General features: G+C 39.5%; 1 protein-coding gene across 1 annotated transcript in view; it reads left to right on the top strand.

Moving 5' to 3' along the window:
* Nucleotides 1-14,311, top strand: part of KCNQ5 (potassium voltage-gated channel subfamily Q member 5) — a 297,043-nt gene that overhangs the window by 22,938 nt on the left and 259,794 nt on the right. The window lies entirely within an intron of this gene.

Genomic DNA, 14,311 nt, shown 5'->3' on the forward strand with positions numbered 1-14,311 from the left:
ACAATTTTAAAAAAAAGCAAGAGATGCTGAGTGAGTGGAGAATTACTGTAGTTTTAATTAACAGGTAGCCCCATAAGCAGCAGAATTCATAAAACGTGGAATTACATTTCTGGATTTATTTCCTGGTTTGGTACCTTAAGATGATTAAAGCTATCTGACGCTTTTTCTTCAGCTGTGGCATGTTGCAGTTTTCTCTCCTGTGCATTTCTCATGTGCAGTGAGAGCTGTGTCGCATGCTGCGCCTTTTCTTTGGCACGAGATTTGCACATAGTTTCTTTCCTCTGCCAGGTCATTTATTTTCATTAAAGATGTAAGAAGGTAACATTTTTATGAATTCTCCCTTCTGTCAAGTCTGATCAAAATCAGCTACCGGGTTGAAAAGTCGATTTGTGTTGAGGGGAGGCTGTCGATTTGTGTCGAGGGGAGGCTGGAGTGGACAAGCGTGCATACAAGCCAGCCCATTGCAGAAGTCTTGTTTCTGTAAGAATGCGACTCCAGTCCCACTGCTAGCACATCTGTTATTGAAGCGGACTAAACTGACCATATTCACAGAAGCATACAGTAACAGTTCAAGACTATGTGGCATTTTTTTGAGAATACGCTTAGTTTGTCCAGGGACAGCTGACTTAAATGAGCGGTAATAGTAACACCGATCTTCCTGTGCCATAAACATGCATTGTGCTTTGCAAGGAAAAGATGAGTCCTCTGTCTGAACGGTTAACCTAAATAAAATGCAAATCACAACATATTAAAATTGGCATGTCACTTAGGTTTCACCCAAGGTCTTTCCACCGTGAAGAACAGCATTCCTGTTGAGTGAGTGTTTTCCTGGAAAGATAAATCTTGGGTACCCCCACGCCTGTTGCTTCACCTCTGTGGACAAAAAAGGTGACGAATATGAAGATGAGAAATCACACCCTTTTTCTTTTACCAGCTTGGAGAGATGTTGATGTTAAGCAATGATAGTGCTTTCCGCATAGTTGCCAGCATTTAGAAGTGTTATCCAAAAAAAACTCTCTAAATAAACTGGGTGCCCGCTGGGCTGGAAGGAGTGAATAAACAGAGAGGGGCTGCCAAGATACCAGAGTACAGGGCACCGCTCGGACCAGGCCAGATGTATGGAGTGGATGGAGAAGCTGTAGGGGAAAGGGGCTTTGCACCTCCAAAAGCTTCCAGAAATGCTCTTACTCCTTAGGGAGCTGATGCAACCCTGCTGTGGGAAGTACATTAAATTAGATTGGACAAATACTTGAGACTGTGTGCAAAACACTAAATATACTCAGTATTTTACAGAGTAAAAGTGAAAGAACACTCGCACATTTTTCTTCTGTACCCCTTTGTCTTTCACAGCAAAAGCATAAGCATCCTGCTTTTTTGTAACTGAACAGTATCTTCTTTTTATTGATTTGGAAAATGAGGCTTTATTAGTCTTAAATGGACACTTTCCCTTGGGTAACTGTTTTGTAGAATAACAGTTTGGTTACTGTTTGATGAATAAATTGGTTTTGGAGTAAAGGATTTTAGTTTTAAATCAGCATATTTTAATATCAAGTGATCTACACTACACAGAAAACACAATATCCTGCTTCAGCAGAGTAACATGTGGTCATGTATCTTGATTACATTTTTGTCAAGGCTGTACACATTGTTTATTATTACAGTGTCATTCACAATGTTGGTGGCAAAAAAAAAAAAATCACATGTTGGTGGCAAAGAAGGTTCCAACCAAAGTTGCTGTGTTTTCCATTTCATGGCTTTCAGGAGAATTATGATTTTTAACGCTCTTATTTTCTACTGCTGATTTGTAAGTGTAACTGAGAAATATTTTTTCTTTTGTGGCTTTCCTCCCCGCCCCCCCAGCTTTAGCTCCAGAAGATTCAAAACTAAACTCTTGGTCAGGGTGTACAAAACTACTGACAGCTTTACAAAAATACGTATAAAATCAATGAATTGGATTAAAATTCCTGAAATAAGAGGCACACATAGATAATTCAGAATGATCAAGTACCTTAGAAACAACACACTTCGTGTTAGGTACACAATCTAGCTGATTAGCAGGAATGGAGAGATGTATCTGAGCATACACTGTGGGTATGTCTATAAACTAGTTAAATTCTAAGTTTGGCAGGTAATTTAAACGTAAGACTTGGCATAATTCACATAGCTGAACTTCAGAAAGCAGCGGTATTTTTCCTGCATCCCACCCTGTGCGTTTGAATGGCATCCCATCTATGTGTGCTGAATGCTGTGGAAATTGGCAGCATGAAAAGGTGCGTCCCCCTTTGGGGTTCCTCATTTGAATGTCACCTATTCAATGGCTAAGGATTGTGTGCATCAAATGAATTAGTTTGTACCTGTTTTCTGGGCATGTGTCTACATTACAAAAAAAAAAAGAAAAGTTTTATTTGTCAGTAGTTGGCAGGATGGCTAAAAGCTCTAGGCAGAGAGGTTAAAAACTGAAGTTATAGAAAGCTGAAATGCCATTTTCTTCGAGAAAGGATCATTGAAAGGCTTGGATGGAAAGGAGGCTCTTGGAAAGAGGATGCTTGTACTGGTTTTGGTTGTTTTTTTGTGGATTTTTTCCCCTCACTAAAGAACGATCATTGCATGTCTAAAATGAAGAAGAAAAACAAGCAACTAAGAAGAAATGCCTAGCATTCCTTTTCACTCTACATATACTTTCCTGGTCATTTTTTTAAGAGAATATTGGCATTTTAACAAGCCAGTTAGTAGCATTTTAGAGATACTAAAGAAAATAAATTAGTAACAGAGCGTCTATTGTTTAATCAAGAATTGTTTGCTAGATTCTGATGAGTTTTGAAGGACAAGAAAAATTTCTGAAAAGCTTAACTAAATGACCTATCTTTTACCAGCAATAAATGTGCAAGAAGTTAAAGTCTGTGTCCCTTTTAGGTTTCTAAGATTTGTAGAGTTGTAAACATTCTAGCAAAATTGCAGAATGCCAACAGAATCCTATTAAAATATTATTATAAAGTTCTTTATAAAAACTTTTTTCCTATTTATATTTTTATTGGCTCTCTGTAGGATATGGGTTCATAACCCAGTCATAATCAGTTCTACTCTGAAATTAGAAATGGGAATGAAGCCACTTTTCCACAAGTAAGAGAGTAAATGCTATTTTTGTGCCAGCAAAAAATGCGACTAATAATGTTTCTTCCTAAAGACATGAAGTACAAGAGGTGTTGTATAAAAATTGTTATCTTGGTGAAATGTGATAAGTCATTAAAAATATATTGTGAGTGAATACTATTCATGTCTACATACATCTGTAAAGTAAAAAAAAAATAGCATTTTGCCCATTTATTTTAAATGCTGTAAACATATGCCAATATAAGTTATCTTGTCAGTTAACATTTTGTATGATTCTACCTTTAGAAATTTCCAGGGATTATTTAACGTTGTGGGCTTTTAAAGCAATTTAAACTGAAAAAAAAAAATACAAAAATTGTGGAGCAGCCATTAATTATTTCTTAGAATTGTTTTTTTTTTCCTTCTTGGAATAAAAAACTGAAATTTAAGGGAACTGGAAAACCAGACAGAGATGAGAATTCCTATTTTAACATGTCAAAATATGATCTTATTTATTAGACTAAGTTGTATTTGCATGTTCAGGCTCCTCATATAGACAATATGGACAGAAATACTCTGGTCTGGTAGTGTTGTAGAGAGGGAAGTGATGAGAAATTTGAAACAAGTGATTTTATTTTCATTGCAGTGCGTGTTGAAAATGAAAGACAACATGTAATTAGCATATTAATTTCTGTGTATTCCTGAGCTGGGAGATATGCTGTGTGGAGGATCTTTCTAGTAGGTTTTTTGCAAGCTTGACGCCTCAACATTTTTTCTGCAGGCATGTCTCAACCCCTTCACTCCTTCCCCAATTTCACTGCCTGTTTGTGCTTTTCTGCCTCCCTGTTTTCTTTCCTTTCTTATATTCAGCAAGGGCATTTATTTTGCTTCATAATGACTCTCATCTTTTTCTTTCCACTTTATTTTCACAGTATCTTAGCATCAGTAGACAGTGATTGTGTATGTTGTATTTAATTTAGTGCCATCTGTGACAGTGACGCTGGCTTTTATAGGCTTCACATGGCTGAGAAGGGACCTACTATATGGGTTTTGTGAGTGTCCACTGAATCCCAGGCATCTGCTGCAGTAATACCTAAATACTAGGGAAGAAATTGGAGGTGACCATTTACCTTAAATAGATATGGAACAAGTTACCCTGGAGTTACAGTGAGAGCCCTATACATTTAACATTATTTTGATGACTGGTGGCAAGTTTTTCCAAGCACCGTGAAAGATCCCAGGCTGAGAAAAAGCTAATATGAGCCCTAGCCTGAGGACACTGAAGCAGAGGGCTCCTCCTTGCACAAAGTGGGCTTTAAGTCTTGTATTAATAATGGATGTCTGCTATGAGTTGCGACACAATTAACAGTCCATTTATATTCCTTGGAAAGACAGCAGCATAACTTAACTACTGCCTTGATGATGAGCAGACAAAGCGTGCAGAGCGTGTTGCTAGAGAACGGCGTAAAGGTCAGGCAAACTCAGCCAGTCCATCGCCAAGAAAACAGAGACGATTGCTTTCAAAGACCATGGCGACTGATTGTCCTCCCCTCTCATCTTGTTTATGCTACATGATTGGGTTAGCACTTCTCCATAGCTCATTAAGGATAGTGGTGTTTAGCAATAATTGGAAGCAGTGACTGTTGATGTAAGGGAGATGTCAGCGGTACTGCGAGCTCGGTCACCAGTCCTGTACCTCTGGCAGTATGTTTCATACAATCATAGAATCACAGAATGGTTAGGGTTGGAAGGGACCTTCAAAGGTCATCTAGTCCAACCCCCCTGCAAGGAGCAGGGACATCCCCAACTAGATCAGGTTGCTCAGAGCCTCATCCAGCCTGGCCTTGAACATTTCCAGGGATGGGGCTTCCACCACCTTTCTGGGAAACCTGTTCCAGTTGTAAAAAATTATTTCCTAATATCCAATCTAAATCTACCCCCCTCTATTTTAAAACCATTACCCCTTGTCCTATTACAACAGGCCCTACTAAACAGCCTCTCCCCATCTTTCTTGTAGGCCCCCTTGAGGTACTGGAAGACGGCTATAAGGTCTCCCCGGAGCCTTCTCTTCTCCAGGCTGAACAGCCCCAACTCTCTCAGCCTGTCCTCATAAGAGAGATGCTCCAGCCCTTTTATCATCTTTATGGCCCTCCTCTGGACCTTCTCCAACTGGTCCATGTCCTTCTTGTGTTGGGGGCTCCAGAACTGGATGCAGTACTCCAGGTGGGGTCTCACCAGGGCAGAGTAGAGGGGAAGAATCACCTCCCTCGACCTGCTGGCCACGCTCCTCTTGATGCAGCCCAGGATGCAGTTGGCCTTCTAGGCCGCAAGGCCGCATTGCCTGCTCATGTTGAGCTTCTCGTCCACCAGCACTCCCAAGTTTGTTCGGCCACCTTGAACTCTGTCTCAAAAAATTAAACAAGAGCTTTGAAGTACATCCCGCTAATTTGTTTAATATCTACTAAATTTGAACTTGATACACCATTCTGAATAACTAAATGGCATAAATTGACAAATGATTTAAAACCAGACCTTCCTGTGTTTTGCGTTTCTTCAATATTACTGAAAAAGCTTCTTTTCAAAATAAGGAAGCTGTCATTGATTAAATATGACATACTACGGTGCTTAGAAAAGAAAAATCAGAGCCACATGGGTCATCTATGCAGAGAGCAGTCGTTGTCTGCCTTGGCCCAGCTGTGATCAATGTGCTTGTGCTCAACTTGGTCTTCCTACACCTTGAAGCTCCTGGCTTCAGCCTTTAGGCTAAACAGCCCACTCTGTGTACCTTGTCAGCAGGTTGTCAACGTAGCATCCAACAATTGGGCTTTCTACATATTTCCAAGATAAAGAAAGATATGAATTGCTAAGAGCTGTCACTGTGTATTCAAAGTGTATTCTAGGTGTGCCAGGACAGCTAAACTCAAGTTTAGCTCTGCTTTCTGAGAGAAGGTATTTATTCCCCTTTTGTCCTAGCAAATCACACTGTACAAGTGTGAACAGGAAGAGTGAGTCAAGGCCATGTAAAATAAAAAGAAATTCCCACTATTTGCAATGTAGTTATGAGGAACATCCAGCACATTGGCACGTTCACGTCATCTACAGATCACTGATTTTCACATTATGGAAAATCACATAGTTGCATACAAACGCCATACATAATGAAAGAAAGCAAATAATAGTGCACACACATTTCATGTCCTGGAAAGAAATAGCAAGGCTGAGTTGTGTAAATGTTAATCATGCCATTTACCCCACGCCAGAAGGTTTTTGGATGCTGGCGTGATTAAGACTATGAAAGAACATGTTCAAATTACAGTAGAATTTATAAACTGACATTAATGAAAAATTAGTGTTACCTGTCACATAAATACTTGTCAGAATGAACACATATTGTAAGGCTGGAAAAATATCTTGCTTTCAAAAACAGGTCTCAGTAGTAATACACAGTGCGGCTAATATAATGTTCCTAAAGATAGATGTTTTGAATTGAAAACTTTGCTGCCCTTGTTTCCTATACCATCAATGTCATGGTGAAAAAAAGTTTTTCCTCATCTTTGTACTCTCTTCAGCTTGATTACATTTACAAAAAGAAATCATCACAGCCAAATTATTAAGACATTTATTCTTTCAGTAGGTGGAAGATTAGGTTAAACAAACAAAAAGTATTAATTCAGTGATGAAGATTCTTGAAACTGTTGATGTAGAATATCCAGGTGTTCCCTGCATTTTTAAGACGTGACTGTAGAATACGAAGCAATCTCCTTGTTCTTTTGAAAGCTGGCATTGTATTTTATGCCTTTTCCAAAAAAGAAAGTTAGATACTTATTAAATCACTTTTAATTAATCTCGATTACTTTTCTACCAGTAGCCAATGTCGCCAATGCCACCGAAGTCACCAGTAGCATTTCCCATAGGGAAATGAGCTTTCTACCCTTGACTTAGTTCTGGGTAAGTGTAAAATAGGGCAAATAAATTTAAGCAGGTGCAAATCACAGCAGAGAGTTTCTGGATCTGCAGATAATCTTCCAGATGTTTTAGGGGTGCGTGGTGGATGCATATTTAGTTTGTGCTGCTGTGTGGAGAGTTTCGCTTCTTCGCTGATACTGTAACTTTTTTACATGTATGGGTCAGGTTTGAAAGTCAAGTGTTCAGTATAATCGCTTTGGTTTTTCTTTCCTCTTGGATTAGAGCTGTACTATTAATTTGTCTACTTCTGTAGCTTAACAAGATGTATTGGAAAGGTTTTGCCATTAAAGACTGAACAGAGAGCCGTATCATGACAAGGCAACATATTAATCTGTGAAGAGTACAAAAGTACCACAGCCATCTGACAATTAGGCATTTTAAGCATCAGTAGATTATGGTTTTGGGTATCATTGGAGCTGGACGTTTTCAAGTTGAGAGGACTGGTACTGTACTGGCAGTTTTAGAGGTGATCTCTGCTCAAAAGCTGTATGTACTATAAAATCTACAAACATGAATTGATAAAAGTAAGAGACTATTACCTACATGCTCTGTTGATAAACTGTAAATAACCAGAACCGTGAAACCAACGTAGCCTGTCCCTGTATCTGCTCTGTCAGTTTACCTTGCTTCTTAGCGTGGAAGCTTTCCTGTCTGGTGTGCTCTACAGCGTGGAAACAGAATCAGGATAAATCTCTGGTCTAGGAATCCAGACAGTCTGATTTTCTTTTGTTGTTTGTGTTTAGCTCGTCACTTAAGTCTTACTCTGTGTTTGCATGTGGGGGTGCACATACACATGTGTCAGTTCTTTTTCTGTATTTTTGGGGTGGATTTGTAGCTCTTGTCATAGCACAGCCTTTGTGAAAGCTTTCTTTAATGATGTCTAAACCCACAGAAGAGCATGTTCCTTGTTTTACAAGCTAGTATTTGGGAAATATTAACTTAAGATCTTCTGAATGGTCAGGAAAAAGATGCAAGGAAGTAAATTCCTAGTCCATATCATCAGCTTGCCGTGCTGAAAGTGTCTTCTTACGAGACTAGCAATCTGATGAGAAGACAAGATAGAATAGATTCCCACCACAGAAGGTCACAGGGATATTCTAGCTTAGAAGATAATTTCAGAACTTGAGGAGAAAAATTCTGAAGGACAGAAACATCTCTGAACTCACAGAAATATGCCTACTAGTTTTATATCCTAAAGCAAATTTTAATTCAGATTTCTTCTGTGTTTTATACATTACTAATTTTTTCAGCTAATAGACATTTTTTAATTGTGCTTTTACACCTCTGTTATACTCTAGCTGTCCTCCACTTTGCTTTATGTTTCTGTTAAAACACAGGGCAGAATGACATTTTTTTCTGGGTTATTAGGGAAAGAAGGTGTTACGTGTTATGAAACCTTAGAGCAATTGTTTGGTAAAGCACCTTACAGTTTCTTAAGGAATAATAAAATATAACATTTGCAACTACGGAAATAATACTTAGGGATAATGTTTTTTTAAAAACTTGTCTTGCAATTCACTTCCTTTAAACAGATGTTTTTTGTTTTGTTTCTACTTGCTTACATACCTGAAGTTTAGACGAAACAGTGCTACACAGATTTTTTCCTTCTGACCAGGGTGATTTCTTAGTCCTGATACATGATCTCCAAATACATGTTTTTGCATTGCTTGAATGCTCTCTGAACACCATGGCAGCCTTAAATTAGATGTGACTTTCCCCCGTAAGCAGCAGTCCCTGAGTTGTCACAGCAGTAATTCAGACTCGGTGTCAATAGCAAGCTATCCACACCCCCCCACCCCCCCCACCCCCCCATTTCAGCAAGACAGATCACTTGTCCCACATACAAGGGTTGCCAGGGCCCAGCTCTACAAGTGATGGCTCTCTCTCTGCTCCTTCACAGCTCCCAGTGTCATTTTCCCTCTCCTGTAGTTAAACTCCTTTCTTGCCCCCGTAGCTTGTGGTCTCAGCTTTCACCTGGTGAGCATGTGGAGCTTGCCAAACTAACATCTCCATGGACACCCACGGGAGACCTCCCGAAACAGCTGAGGAAGTGGCTGGAGCGTATTTGGGGGGGCTTTTGGTGAAGTTGGCTTTCTACCCTTGTTGCATCTATGCCAAGTTAGGACCTACTTAAACTCCATGTTCTTCCGCTGCTCTTTTTCCTTTTTGATATTTAAAAATAAACCGGGAACAAATTCTAACATTTAAGTCCTCAGTCAGCTCTGCAGCTGGAGAGTAAGCACTGCCTTTATTTGCAAGTGAAGCTTCCGAGAGTTGTGGAAACAGGACTCATGGCAAAGTTTTGCTGTGCCACATCTCCCTAAGTGACAGGCAACGAGAGGTAGGTAGCCAGAAAATATGTACAGACTTCAGACATTTTGAGACTGACATTTCAAAAAAAGAAAAAAAAATACAAACTTGACACTGGAGACAATGATATGTGGCACTTGTCTAGCGTTTTCATTTGGGATTGGTGAGTTGAAGTGAACATGTTACTGCCTGCAGCTTGCAGAGAGATTTAACCATCTGTACTCTCATGTTTCTAAAGGTTGCATCTGGAGCCTAAAAGACGTAATGGGAGGACCAGTGAGAATTCAGGATGTTGTTTAACATTTTGATTTGCAAAGCATACTTTGGGCATCACATCCTACGGTCACATGGAGAAGGTTTTATTTCAGCAGCAATCCACACCTGGTTTGAGAAATAGCACTTAACACTAAGAACTGGCACAGAAATATTATTCAAAGTACAGTATAATTGTCAGAGTTGGGATACGTTTGCTGGTGTAGAAAAAAAAAACCACGAATGAAAGGTTGGTGCTAAGTTGTTTCAATTTATGATTAATGCTTGAGCTACATTGTGGTTTTTTTTCCACTGTGTAATCTGTATTAAGTACTTCATTAGAAAAGACGTTTTACCACTAATGACTCAAACCTTGTTGTCCTCAGTTCATACAAGAAGTTCTACCCAAATCAGAGAATAGCGTGGGAGTAAGGATGCTCCTGTGAGTTTGGCTTTGCAGAACTGAACTTCAGTCATTTGCAGTCTGTAGCCTTGAGGAGTTTTTCAGCTTACTCAAGTCTGCTTGAAGAACTATGATTTCCTTGTGGTGAAGGTTCATCTTTGTCTTCTCTGTTGATGAATAAACTTATATTCTGGATTTTTGGCTTGCTGCAGATTTCTCAGACTTTGTAGGAATTATTTTTAGGAAGAAGATTAACATTTGGTGGTTCAGTGAAGGTAAACAGGCTGTATCTCTTAAAAGTGAAGTTTTATTTAAAATGAGATAAATGCCACAGTTAAACGAAAGGTAAACTTTTGACGTGCTCGCACACAACATCTGTAATTGCAGTGGCACTTGGAAAGCTTTGCTGAGAGATGGGTATTAAGTTGAAAGCTTAGGAAGAGTGGATTGGAAGCTTAGGGTTTCTGTGTGCACTGGGAAAAACTTGGGAAAAGCTGAGTGGGCTGAGATTTTTTTTGGAGGAGAAGGCTTGTCATATATATGATATGGCAAACCTATGAGAAAGCTTAATGATGCTGTATTTTATGTGCTTTCCTTTGGAGTTATTTATTTCCATTCTCTCATTTTAGCAGAGATATATGGAGCGGGGGGAGACATAAATGTTCTCAGAGCTGGAGATGCCTTTGAATTGTGATAATTTGTGAACAGTCCTGAACACTTTGCTGTCTGTTTCTGCATTCAGAAATGATGAATTAATATGTGTGTTGTTGTACATATGGCTCAGTTGTAATGCAACATAAACTTAAGGGCAATGAATGCTCTTTCTCTTTTCTAACTATAGATCAAGCTGGTATCATTGCCTTTTCTCAAATGTGCCTGATGTTTCTTATGCATGTCTCAAGGATGTGTTTTCAGTCATATTTTTTAGATGTGAGCCATGCTAGCACGGATTTTTTTCTAACCACATGTTTCCTTTCACCTGAATTATTTTGAAAAACACCAACTAAAACATTCCAGAGTACTTAAAAAAAAAGGGAAAGAGAAAGAAACACAGATGCTTTTGTTTGCATTTAGCTACCAGAAATAAATGAAAACAAGTAACCAGGAGTAACAAGTAACCAACTGTCAGAGTTGCTTTAGAGCAGAGGTTTGCAGTTGTAAATGAGTCTGGCCTTTGAGACAGACCCTGTGGATATCTGCTGGCATTTGCTGACATTGGAAGCCTTTGAAAAGCAGGTTAGAAAGTCGCAGATCGATTCTGCCAGGTTAGTGACTCCGAGACATGCCAACCAGGGCCAAAGAGGGTTTTCTGGAGCTGTGAGGGGCACAGGGAGCTGGGAGTGAGCCTCGGGCTTGTCTCAGGTGTCCACCAGCTTCGGCAGAGGAGCAGGTGCTTGGCAGGGCTTGGACATCTGCATCAGGGCTCAGGGGGAAAGGAGCCAAATGGGATGTACAAGCAAGGTATCTCTTCCCCCACCTCTTTTGTGGAGGTCCTCCTGCTTTTCTGTAGCCTGGAGCTCGTGCACGGCTTGCCTCTAGACATTTGCTTTGCAGCTAGGGTATAGCTGTGAAGTGATGTTCACATCTGGAGTTCTCTCACTAAAATTAATTACCAAAGGTAGGTTGTTCTTTTTTGATCCATCATGAGATAACCAAAGAAAAAGAGGCTAAACTGGGCACAGACCCTTATGTTATGTTAGGGTAAAGGCGATGCCAATGGCATTTGCACGAGGTCTACCTTGGCTCAGTTTCTTAATTAATTAATAGCACGGTGATATTATGAGGTTGGCTGGATTTCTTTCCCTTTCCTGCACTTCCTCTGGCACGAGAGCTTTTTCCTTCATGCTTCTTAGGGTGAGATGTTGCGTTTCCTTCAAATCTCGAGTCAGTAGCAGGGTCCAGGCTGATGTACTTAACTGGATTTTGAGCCTCTGCCTTTCCTCCCCTGGGTATTTGTGACGCATGATACTGGCCCTCTTGAAGCGAATTAATGTAACAAAATCATTTCAATTGTTCAATGATTTAAACAAATAATTTTAAAACAATGAGCATACATTGTGCATACTTAGTTCCCATCTAAATTAGACTGTCCCCTGATTAAGATAAATTGGCTTTTCTCTTTATTTACAGGAATTAGACTGAGTGAGGTTTTGTTCTCCCTAGCAAAACGTGGATGCTCCCAGGCTCGCACGGCTATTTCCATCTGGTCCGACTGCTCAAGCTCAAGCTGATTGATTTCTGTTTGCCACCAGGGCAGGGTAAAAGCAATAAGGAGGCTTCTTCTGACCTGATGAGAGGCTGAGGAATAATCAGTTCGTCATTGGCAAAAGGGGCCTTGCTGCCTCTTTGGCTGGGCAGGGAGATCTGCAACGCTGTGGGGAAATACTGATTTGGTGACAGATCCAGAGGCAGCATTAGTAATTTCTAAAGAGAATACACTAGTTCATGCCTAGAAGTGTATGGAGTTTTGGAAAAGGCACATCTTAAATTTTATAATTATTAATATTAAATTTTGTCTAAGATGATTCTGTGGGCCTACTTGGTTACACAGTTGATGTGAGGAAAGCCATCTACCTCTGAACAAGGTGATGAACCAGTTTTCTCCTTGCTGCCTTGCTTGCTAGCATACATAAAATAAACATATAAGGTGCAGTGAATTATGCTTGTCCTCATCTTTACATTGCTGAGGGAGAGGGAAGCCTGCTCATTTGCTTTAATATGTCTCTGCTTTCATCCTTTTCCTCATTTTGCCATTTACTCTTGCCAAAAGGAGAGGATGAGAGTACAGAGTTGGGAGTGATTTGGGTCATTGTGGCTGTATTTGCAGCATATTGGGCAGTTAATGGGTAAGAATTAATTCAAATTACCTCCTTTCCAGCTGCCTGCTGACTTGAATCTCATTTCCCCTTACCTTTTGGATCAGTCCTTCTTTTATTTTCTTTTCTTCCTTCCCTTGACCTTCAGAAAGGTGCTTCCTGAATGAATATTTAAACAGGACCATTGCGGATATGTCAGTGAACCGAGACGTTGTCCAGAGAAAGCAGTTGGGTTAAACTGGTACCCAGAGATACACTCAGGGAGCTTTTCTCCTCCAAAGGCACCTGTTAGGGTTCTTGTCACTTGTTGTTGCTGATTACACAGAAACGTAACTCCTGTATAACAGGCATTAACGTAATTGCCTACCTTTATGGCTAGTTTTATACAACAGTAGTTCCCTAAAACTTTTGACTGCTACTGGGACGTGGACACCATAAATTTCAGTCGTGCCAAAATTAAGATCTTCTGTTAAAATTAGCCAAGAACACATAGAACAAAGCCACCTCAAAGAAATGCGACACTTTCAGTCAGCTTACATTTTCAATAACATGCTTGAACTGCCAGAACATTAGCATACTTGCAAAATTTGAGGTTAACAGTGTTTGTAAAAATTTGTCTTGCTTTGCATCAGTTGCTGAGCTGGAGCACACACACATTATTTTAAATAAACAATTTCATATGCCGCTGGGAATTTTATGAATATTTTTTAGCAGCTCCTGTTTACACATGTAAATTGTAGTTCTTTCTCATGCACACATGAAATATGATCTGGGCATTGCATCCTTTTATTGCACATGTGTTTGAAGGGTAGATGTTTTCAGAAAAGATACATGGCATTTTTAAAAAATACAAATAAAAATTTCAGTGTGAAATATTGCTGTTTCTCAGTTTTTACCACCAAAGTGCACAGTCTAAAAATAAAATTGCTGGCAAGTACTTAACTACAATAGCATAAGGAAGTGTCTCCAGAATAAATAAATAAACCAGCCTTTAGCTGAAGCATTGGAGTAAAATGAATGTGTAATTCATCTGGGAAGCCACATATTTGGAAGGTGGTATGCTATGGCTGGATTGTCCAATTTATCAAGACAAAACATTTTGCTGAATGTTGCTTGGAACTGCTCTGGAAACCCTTATGATACTGCACTTTCCACTGTGCAGAGGCCATTAAAATTAAATTACTTGGAAAAACAGTAGCCACTAAATTATGGATGTATTAGCACCTAAATGTGCAGCAGTAAAGAATTCTAACTTTGTAAACAAATGAATAATTTTTAAGCAAAAATGAAAATTAACTATAAGATACTTTGTATACTAGGATGTCTCTGAGTAACCATGACAACAGTGTGGGCTTCTTGTTCGTTTGCTGTATCTGAGCGTGTACCTTTTTATTCTTAACCGAAAAAAAGGAGTGTGAGGGACTACTGTACAAGCACAACCAAAAAAAAGGAGTGTGAGGGACTACTGTACAAG

Source organism: Chlamydotis macqueenii, chromosome 3 (assembly GCF_036417535.1).
Source record: "Chlamydotis macqueenii isolate bChlMac1 chromosome 3, bChlMac1.mat, whole genome shotgun sequence".
NCBI classification, from domain to species: domain Eukaryota; kingdom Metazoa; phylum Chordata; class Aves; order Otidiformes; family Otididae; genus Chlamydotis; species Chlamydotis macqueenii.